This window comes from Chroicocephalus ridibundus, chromosome 14 (assembly GCF_963924245.1).
Source record: "Chroicocephalus ridibundus chromosome 14, bChrRid1.1, whole genome shotgun sequence".
Taxonomy (NCBI): domain Eukaryota; kingdom Metazoa; phylum Chordata; class Aves; order Charadriiformes; family Laridae; genus Chroicocephalus; species Chroicocephalus ridibundus.
The window spans coordinates 13,451,739-13,461,280 of NC_086297.1; the positions used below are offsets into that span (position 1 = coordinate 13,451,739).

At 57.8% G+C, this 9,542-nt stretch overlaps 1 pseudogene; it reads left to right on the top strand.

The window, feature by feature from the left end:
- The first annotated feature begins 8,459 nt into the window (after positions 1-8,459).
- On the top strand, positions 8,460-9,124 carry LOC134523140 (RING finger protein 222-like; annotated as a pseudogene).
- Positions 9,125-9,542: the final 418 nt, after the last annotated feature.

Here is a 9,542-nt window from a genome sequence, read left to right on the forward strand (position 1 = left end):
CCCCAGGAACTCACTGGGATCATTGTCTGGGTTTTGTTACTGTCTTTAAGGGGAAGACGTGCTGCTGGGGTGGGCACCGGCCCATGGGATCCTCTAGCTGGCCTTTTCTTCCCCCACTTTATTTTTTTAATCTATCGCTATAATCTATGAGTATCATATATATATAAATCCAGGGAGAAGGAAGCAGCATCCCAGAGGTACTGAAGGGTGTGTGGGGGTTCTCTAACAGCCCACTTCATGCCCGAGCAGCCCTGCAGCAGGGCAGGAGAGGGCAGAGGGGGAATAATGAAAAATAAATGGATGGAGGTGGCTGTCGAGAGCCCGGATCATGGCCACGGCGGCACGGAGCCACTGGTGCCCCCCCAGCTCTGGATTTCCCCAACAGGTGCTGCAGCGCCCAGAGCAACACGCGCCTCTCCTCTGGCTTCCAAAATTCAGCACGGCTTCTTGCACAGACCCCCCTGAACCCCCCCTCACCCCGTCCTCCCTCCTCTGCACCTCTGCAGGGCCAGGGCGAAGCAGAAGTGGGGGCTGCGATTTGTCAATGTGTTCCCCCTAGCCCTGTGACCACTGTTCATCTCTTTTCTCTAGGGAATTAATTTTACTAATTAAAGAATAGTAATGCATTTAAATTTTAAATCACAATCATGATTTTATTAATTAAAAATCTATATATCACTTTTGGAACACCAGCTCTCCCTGCCCATCTGTCTGGGTGCTGGATCCGTTCCCAGTGTCCCCGGTGCCTGGGAGAGGTGGCCGTTGCCTGAGTCCGGCTCCGTTGGCTCAGAACGGACTGGAAAGTTCAGCGCTGGGTCCGACGGGACCAAGCATCTCAGGCCATCATCTCAGGGATGCAGCCGGCACCTCCAGGGAGCCAAGGAGAAGAAGCAGGGGGTCAGCCAAGCCCCGTCCCCCCCCCCCTCACATGCAGCCTAGCCTTCCTAGTGCTGAGAAGGTCCAGGGGAAAGGAGGCTTTGGGCAAAGGAGAAGCAGGGATGGGGAGGGAAACAGCCCCGGGAGCTGGGCACTGGTCTGTGCTGGGAGGCAGCATCCATCTCTGCTTGTGGCTCTGGAGCTGTGAGTGTTGACCCTGGGGATGTGATCTGGGAACTGTCGACTCATTGCATCTCAAGAGCTTTGTGAGGCTCGAACTTGCCAAGCCTGGCTGCTCCTGGTCTCAGGAAAGATGACCTCAGACCCAGCAGTTTTCTGACCACTAGAAAAAGCCTGGCCAACCTTTGGCCTTGCATGGCTCCCACCCTGGACCCCATGTCACGAGTCTGGCAGGTGCTGGGGAATATCAGCTTTCCTGCTCAGACTGATGTTTGCCTCCAAACAGCCTTGCTCTTATACCCCCACCCTGCTGCCTCCTTCCCTGTCTGCCCGAGGATAGTGTTTGGTGCAGGACTCGCCATGTGCATGCGAGATCAGCTGCTCACACCTACTCACAGTCCCCATCCAGGTGCCGTGGTGACAACATCAGCAGCAATATTTCATCCTTGTAAGCCAGTGGGTTGAATCATGGCTATTTGGAGCCCACAAGAGGGGCCGTGGGGGTCTGTGTGCCCCCAGCGAGGGGAAGGAAGGGCTGGGGCTGGGGTGGGGGTAGGGAGGGATGAGAGTGGAGGAGCTGTAGAGAGAGGTGGGTTTGGGGAGGGTATAGGGCTGGGAGGGATATGGGAGATCATACAGGGAAGGGTGGGGCTGGGAGAGGTATAGGGAAACATGGGGCTGGGAGGGGCGTAAGGAGGGATGGAGCTGGGAGGGATGTGGGGAGAGATGGGGTGGGGAGAGATGAGGGGAGATGAGGCTGGGAAGGATGTGGTTTGGATGGGACTGGGAAGGATGGGATTGGGAGGGGTGTGGGGAGGGATGGAACTGGGAGGTATGGGACTGGGAGGGATGTGGTTTGGATGGGACTGGGAAGGATGAGACTGGGCAGGGAGTGGGAGTAGGGGGAATGGAGGGAGTACAGCTCTGTGAAAGACACGGCATGGCCATGCTGTAGGGAGTGTACAGAGAGGCAGGGATCTAGGAGGGCTTTGGGGAGCAGGGGTCGGGGGGCAACAGCTCTGGGGGACCATGTGGCAGGGCAGTGGCTCTGGGAGGGTTGCCAGAGGGACAAGTGGCCCAGGCAGAGCCCCCCGGCGCTCCCTGCCCAGCCCCTGCAGCGAGGCTTTGCAGATGGGGACATCCCATGGCTTTGCCGGGGGCGGGGGACCCGATGGCTCTGTGCTGACGTGTCCCCCAGCCACTGGCAGCGCTGGCAGTGGGGTCGGCAGAGACTCGGCTTGTCTGGCGCGTGCCGTATCCTCGCAGCCTGCTGGGATGTTGCAAGAGCCGGGAAAGCAAAGTCACCGCCGCTCTGCGAGCTGCCCCCGCATACACATAACATACACATACACATAACAGGGCACTTCTTCAAGCATGAAGGCAGCAGACCCTCTGTTGTACGCAACAACGCCGATCACTTCATTTATCCTCCCTTTATGCCTCACCCGAAGTCCCCCTTTGAGCTGGCTGTGTCCATCCACATGGAGCCTTTTTTTGATAAATGTAGCTATTTTTCTTGACTAATGTGAGTGCCACCTTTGGTGCCTGGGCAGTATTTGCTGAATCGCTCCTTTAACAGACTTTGCCAGCGATGCCTAAAAGTACTGTTTTGCAGCTCAGCTTGCCTGCCAAAAGCACAGCCACCCTGAAACGCTGATTGTCTTGGTTATTGCCAGGCTGCTCGTGGGGTGCAGGGGTGACCTCTTAGGCACCCTGGATCTGCTTGTGCCCATTTTCCTGGGGGTCCTTAACGATGGACATGGAGGGCCAAGGAGATGTGGGAAACTGCTGTGACACCAGCCACAGCCCCGATGCCGGCTCGGGAGCGTCTCTGTGCTGGACCCATCATCCTCCCAGGATGCAGAAGGGGACACCAGGGCACCACCTGCCCTGTCCCTCATGGGACACCGTGGGTTGGGGGTTGTCAGGACCCTTGTGTGTTTTCCAGCTGACCCCATCTGGAAGGGAGGACTGGGGTTATCCTTCCTATATTTTGACTACGGGGACTGCAGAGCCCACAGGATGGTGGGACGGGGACAGTAGCCCTCCTGCCTTGTGCCAGCATGTCTGGGCAGATGCATTTTTTCCCAAGCATCCTCCTATCAATAACCCACTTGTGTTTCTGGTTGATGATCCACCAGCTGACCCTGGCTGGTGGAGCAGCTCTGCCTGCAAACTCTCTGCTCACAGCACCATGCTGACTGCATGGTCATAAGACCCTGGAAAAATCATGAAATGAACCAAAATCCAGTATTTAGTGCTCCTTTTATGGAGCCTTTCCTTTCCGGGCTGCTCCAGCGTGTGTGGTGTTGCAGGGCTAGAAGCTGACCTCTACTTGTTCCCATTAAAGGCAGCAACCCCTCTGCAGTCTCGGCCCTCCGGGAGACAGGGCTTGGAGGAAAAAGCCAAACTGCAACACAACCTGGCAGCCAAAACCACAGGGAACCTCCCGTTTTGGTAAAAGCCCCCCAGTCCCTAACCCCGGCAGCCTTTTCTCCTGACGTTGCAGGGATTCTGTGCATTGTCCTCCAGAATAAGGCTCGAGGGAGCTGCCTGGTAAAAAGGCAGCCAGAGGGGATGGCGTAAAAGAGTCCGGCAATACCCGCTGCTGCAGGGGACGCGGGTGGTAAAACATCCCTGGAGTGGCATGGCTCATGGCACAGCAGGGACGGGTCACAGTGACCGCGGAGGGTCTCCAGCAGGTTTGTGTGCTTCCCCCGAGGGGCTGGTGTGGGCACCAGGGAAGGGGGGACAAGCCATTTTGCCCCCACATCCAGGGGTTTTGTGCAGCCCTGGCCTTGCTCATCATCTGAGGCGCTTGCCTTGGGCTGCCCCCGGACTCACTGAGCTGACGCTGTGTTGGTGGAGGGGGGAAAGAAGCTGAAGGAGCCCCTGGAGAGTGCAGTTGCCCTCCCAGGTATGGGAAAACCCCATGCACCGTGGGGCTGTGTGGCTCGGCCTGGACTGGACGAGACAAATCGCCAAGTTTTGCTGTCAGAATAAGGCTCCAAGGACTCACACCAGGCTCGGGGTCATTCCTGGGAGGGTTTGTTGGAGGCAGAGGCAGGTGGGTGCTGTGATGCCCAGGTACTGTGCAGGTGCCTTCGCAAAACCGCAGCATCCGGTGGGAAAACAGGCATTGGAGAGGGGTTTGGGGATGTACCCCGTTGTTCCTTGGTGTTTGATAAGCATTCGTCATGTCAAATGACTGGATGTAAATTTCTGGTCATCAGGAGGATAAGCAGATCCCATCCATCCTGGTGGGGAAGAGGCAGCATCCCAGCTGGTGGGGACCACCAGCTCCAGACCTTGGCACCCCTGGAGAGGCAGGCCCAGGGCTTTTTTTTACGGTGCAGCCGGGTCTTTTTTTTTTTTTTTTTTTTTTTAGGGTGGCCACAGCAGATCCAAGAGCACCAGCTGCTGGGCACGGCAAAAAGCGCTGAGGAGAAAGCTGTCGGAAGAGCTTCTGCTAGGTGTTTTGGGCTGTCTTGGCTAAATCAGCAGCTTGATGGTGGGTCTGCATCCTGCCAGGTGCCTGACAGGCAGGATGGAGACATGCAGAAGGAAAAGACACTTATTTTCCCACTCTGAATTCAAGTAAAGCAAGTATGGGAAAAGATGGACCCCCTTAAAGGGCTTGGGTGCCTCCAAACTCATCCATCTTTTCCATCTATGTGAGTTTATTTTGACAGCACGGGAATGGATACAGCTAAGACAGGGGCCAGGACCCTTGGACCCTCCACCCCTTGGATTTACTTTTTCCCCTCTTCCCTTCACCTGGTTCCCACCAGTGCCAACTATTCACCATGTTTGAGCTGGGGCTGGGAAGTGGTGGGAGGAGAACGGGCTGAGCAGAAACTTGGAGAAAGCCTCAGATTTGCAGGTTGAGCCATCGCTAAGGAAAAACCTGGGGGAGTTCGGGAGGACTGGCCGTGTCGTGGGAGGGATGGGGCAGGTGTCCCCAGGTGAGGGACGCTTCAGCCAGCCCATCCTTTCCAGCAGCCACCAGCCATGTGGATGGGTTGTGGCTGCATGGCAAAGCTCCGCGCGTGCATCTTGCCGTCAGGAATAAAGCCATGATTTTTCTCACCGGGATCCTCGCCCTCGTTGAGAGAAGGGATGGAGGACACGTCTCTGCTCATTGGAAATGTCCCTGCTTCATCTCTTATGATTTGGAGAAGTGCAGCATGGATTTGTTATGGAAATATCGAGACCTATAGTGAGTATTTGCCTGGCACCAGGCTCACATATAGTTTGATCTTCTGGCTTTAAATGTGCTTTGAAAATAAGCACTTTCACGTAACTATATCTAATATTATTTTCCCTCCTCCCCACCTGGTCGGTGACAGTGGGAAGTTGGGGTGATGCTGTGGAAGACAAGGGCTGTCTGCAGCATCCTCTTGTCCTTGCAAAAGGCTGCAGAGCTCTGCCCAAAAGCCATCGCAGTGTTAGTGAAGGGACCCCCGGCCACCCCCGCCTGTAGGGAGGGCTGTGTCCTCTTCTGGGTCAGAAATGTCCCTTGTTCCCTGGAAGCCACCAACCCCAGAGCAGAGAAGGTCCCAGCTGTGGTCCCTGGAGAGAAGCTGAGCCTGATGCTGCCTTCTTGCTTGGATAAAAGGATCCTGGAGACCTTGACCCTGCACTGGGTTTGAGGGGGCTGAAACACTGGCCGTGAGCTGCATTGCTTAAAGCCGGAGAAAAACACACAGGCAGCGTATAGGGACTTGCTTTGCTCCTGAAACTGGTTTCTTCTCCCTCAAGCACCAGCAGACTCAATCCCGTCCTTCAGGAAAGATGCTGCTGCATGTGGAAGTGGGGCAAAGGCAGCGAGAAAAGCCATGCCCAGGAAAGAACGAAAGTGCTCACAGAGCCAGGGCTGTGATATGCCAAAATCCCTTTGATTTTGGCGTGGTCAAAGCGGCAAAGGGAGGCAGACTCGTTTTTCCAGTGCCTATGTATAGAGCCGTGAGCTCATAGTTTCCGACGGCGGGGAGCATTCAAAGTATGGGAAACAGGAATTTCCACCCCGCCTTGGTGCTGGCAGAGAGCAAACTGAAGCTGGGGAGATGCTCGGCTGCCCCAAACCTGCTCTCGCTGGCCCAGATCACTCATTCAGCAATGGAGATCTCGGTGGCTGCAACCCTGGCACCTCCAGCAGCTTCAAGGAGGGGCCAGGGAGGGGGATGGGGATGCCCACCCCAGGGGTGACTGTGCAACCTCAGCCCCGGCACAATCTGACTCATGAGCCACCTGCGGCTGCTGAGATGGCCAAGCTCGGGGCTTCTGCCTGCCCTGAGCCCACAGGGCTCCTGCCGCTGCCTGGACTGCAGTTCCCAAAGATGCTGGAAACCCCCTCCAGGGCAGGTTCAAGGCAGCAGTGGCCCTCGAGCCTGCTGGAGTGTGTTTGCTGGGCTGTGTGCTGCCACACCGGTGCTTGGGTGAGCGTCTGATGGTGTACGGTGGGGAGCGCAGGGCTGGAGTGCGGAGTGTTTGGGGGATGAGGAGGGGAGGGGGCGTAGGGATGAAGATGTGGCCAGGGCGAGGAACAGGGAGCTGTGGCGGCTGGAGGCAAGAATTGTTTGGCAGGAGCCCAGCCCTGGTGCAGGGTGCTGCCGGTCACCCTGCTCTGCAGCAACAGAGGGAATTTGGGCTCCCGACATCCCCTTTAGCGACTGTTTCATTGGGGTTTGAGCTCAGGGATGAGCCCGACTACAGGTGCCCATCACATGAGGGAAAGCAGGCAGGACCGTGCTGCCTGTCCCTGCCCTCCGACGCCTGACACTGGCTCCTCGCCCCCTCCCTGGCCAACCAGGCAAATATCAGGCCTTTAAAACGGGGAACGAGTTCCTCCGCATTCAATCCCTGGGAGCTGGCCCTGTCCCTGCTCCAGCTTCTGCGCAACGCGCCCGCATGACACGCGCAGCCAACACCTCCGTGTTAGATAGGTGTCCCAGTCCTCTCCCCAGCTGGTGCTCGGTGCTGGGGCACGGCCAGCCCCGCTTCTGGGGACAGCAGTGGAGTGCATGGAGGGGCTCCTGCCCTGGTGCCCTGCAGCAGGTAAGGGGGCTTTGGGGGCACAGAGGAGCTGGTGCACAGGGTCAGGGTCTCCTTCTGCAGCACGTTGGGGGACCAAGTCCCTGATCCCTCTTAAAGCAGAGCAGGAGCCTGCATCTTTCTTCTCTTTGATTGGGAGGGGATGGTTTGTTGTGTTCTTGTGACCGTCCTGGCGCAGGGGATGGCTCCCAAGGAAGAGGAGGTCAGCCAAGGAGGGGATGGCAAAACCTCCAGAGGCAGCTGTGAGGATGCCCATGGGCACAGTCATGCGTGAGAAAAGGGGTGCAGGTTGGGTCGGGTCTGACAATGCTGCAAGGTCTGGAAAAACCTGCAGGTTTTATGAAGCTCAGGTTTTAAGAGAAAGGAGATGAGCTGAGCTGAGCTGAGCATCCCTCCTCCCCTCTCCCCTCTCTCCTCTCCCCTTTCCCCTCTCCTCTCTCCCTTCTTCCCGCTCCCCTCTCCCTTCCTTGAGCCGCCGCATGAATGCTCCCTGCCCTGGGAGACGCACGGCAGAGCTTCAGACCCAGCCCAGACGCGGGTCTGGGGATGCCAGCAGCCCCGCGCTCCCCCTGGCGCCCCAGGCTGGGGCAGGGGCCAGGCGGGATGGCTGGGCTCTGCCCTCCCCGCTCTGACTAAGAGGAGACGCCGGGCTCTGGGGCTTACTGACCAGACCATGCTCCGGCGTGAGGAGCACAGCCTGGAGATGGCTGTGGCCTGGCCACCAGCCTGGGACATCCTCCAGCAGCCTGGAAGGAGCCTGGCGTGGGTGCTCGCTGCCTGCCCCGGGTCCAGCACGCCCCCTCTCCATCCCCGGGGGGTCCTGTGCTCCCACCTGTCCCACTGCCCTGGCCTCCCCCTGCTCCCGCTGGCCCCTCTGTGTCCCCTGGGATGGGAGCATCTCCCTTTCCATGGCAGGTTTCTTTGTGGGATGGGAGTTCCCACCTCCTGTGCACCTGGAGCTGGCAGCAGTGCACGGAGGCACTCGTGACACAAGCTGAACCTGCTTTATCTGTACCACGTGCTGAGCACGTCCATCCAGGGGCTCGTGCATGTGATTTTGCAGCCGGGGATTGTTGCCCGCGCTGGCTCTGGAGTTGGGGTCCTCCCGTCATCTCTCTCTTGCCCCAAGGGCCACACTGAGAGGCGTAATGCTCCTGAAAATGCCCTGTCTTGTTGAGAGGATGCCTAGTAGCTGTCAGCTGCATCTGTTAGGGGCAAGAGGGCAAAAGCAAGAGAGCAGGGAGGAGGAGGAGAGATGAAGAGATGGATCATGCTTATCATTTCAACCTTATTAACCCATCGTGCCTCTTCCTCGCAGCTGGGGAGCGCCTGTGGCCAACAGAGCAGGGATGTCTGAGGCCTCGTCCAGCAAGGAGGGACCCCCGGCCGAGTGCCCCGTGTGCTACGAGAAGTTCCACCCGCTGGAGGCCATGCACCGCCAGCTCAGCTGCGGGCACACCTTCTGCCACGACTGCCTGGTGAAGTGCTTGCTCTCCGCCAAGCTTGACGGCCAGGTCCAGAGCAGCATCATCTGCCCATCTGCCGCTACGTGACTTTCCTCAGCAAGAAGGCGGCTCTATGGCCGCCCAAGGCAGGTACCAACCTCCGGGCCCTGGAGATGCCTCTGTCACCTTCCTCCTTGTCCCATCTGACCAAATTGGAGGCCAGCAACACCTTGGTGGTGCCCAGCCATTTTGTGATGCCGGTGCAGAGCTCCGGCCGGTGCTGCAGCACGGGGAACAGCCCCATGGACTCGCAGGGGGTCCCAGGAGAGCTGGCGCGGGAAGCCCACATCTTTGTCATCAGTGACTATGGGATGCCACTGGTGGGTGTGGACTGCAGCTCCCTGGGGAGGAGAAGCAGAACAGAAACACGAAGCTCGGTGTCATCCAGCTCAGCCCTGGGGGTGAAATGCTGCCAGTCGCCCATCGCCCTCGTCGACCTGTTCATCTTGACGGTGGCCATGCTGGAGGCTGTGCTCCCTTGGCTGCTGCTGGTGAAGAGGGACTCGTAGCAGGGATGGGATCAGCTCAGATGCTGGAGGTGTCACTGATGCTGGGACAGAGCTAGGGCTGGGACCTCTCTCAAAAGATCCCATGAGAAAGTCCAGAAGCAGCTCCAGGTGAAGCTCTCTCTCCTCTGGCCAGGGACTGAATGGACTTTCAGACCTTTCCGCAGATCTCCGGGTGCTCACAGTGTCGTCGCTGGCATTTTCTGCCTCTTTTGGTTAAAATGTGGCTGGTCAAACCCTGCTAGTGGGTTCCCCTAGTGTCTTAGCAGAGAGCATGGTTTCTCCTCCCGCACCCTGTTGAGGAGAAATAACTGGACTCCAGACGATCCAATGTGAATCAACAGAAGCCGTTTATTAAGCACCGATCATCATCTTTTATACCCTGTGTTGTAGCCGTACACGCGACTCGCTTATTTCTGAT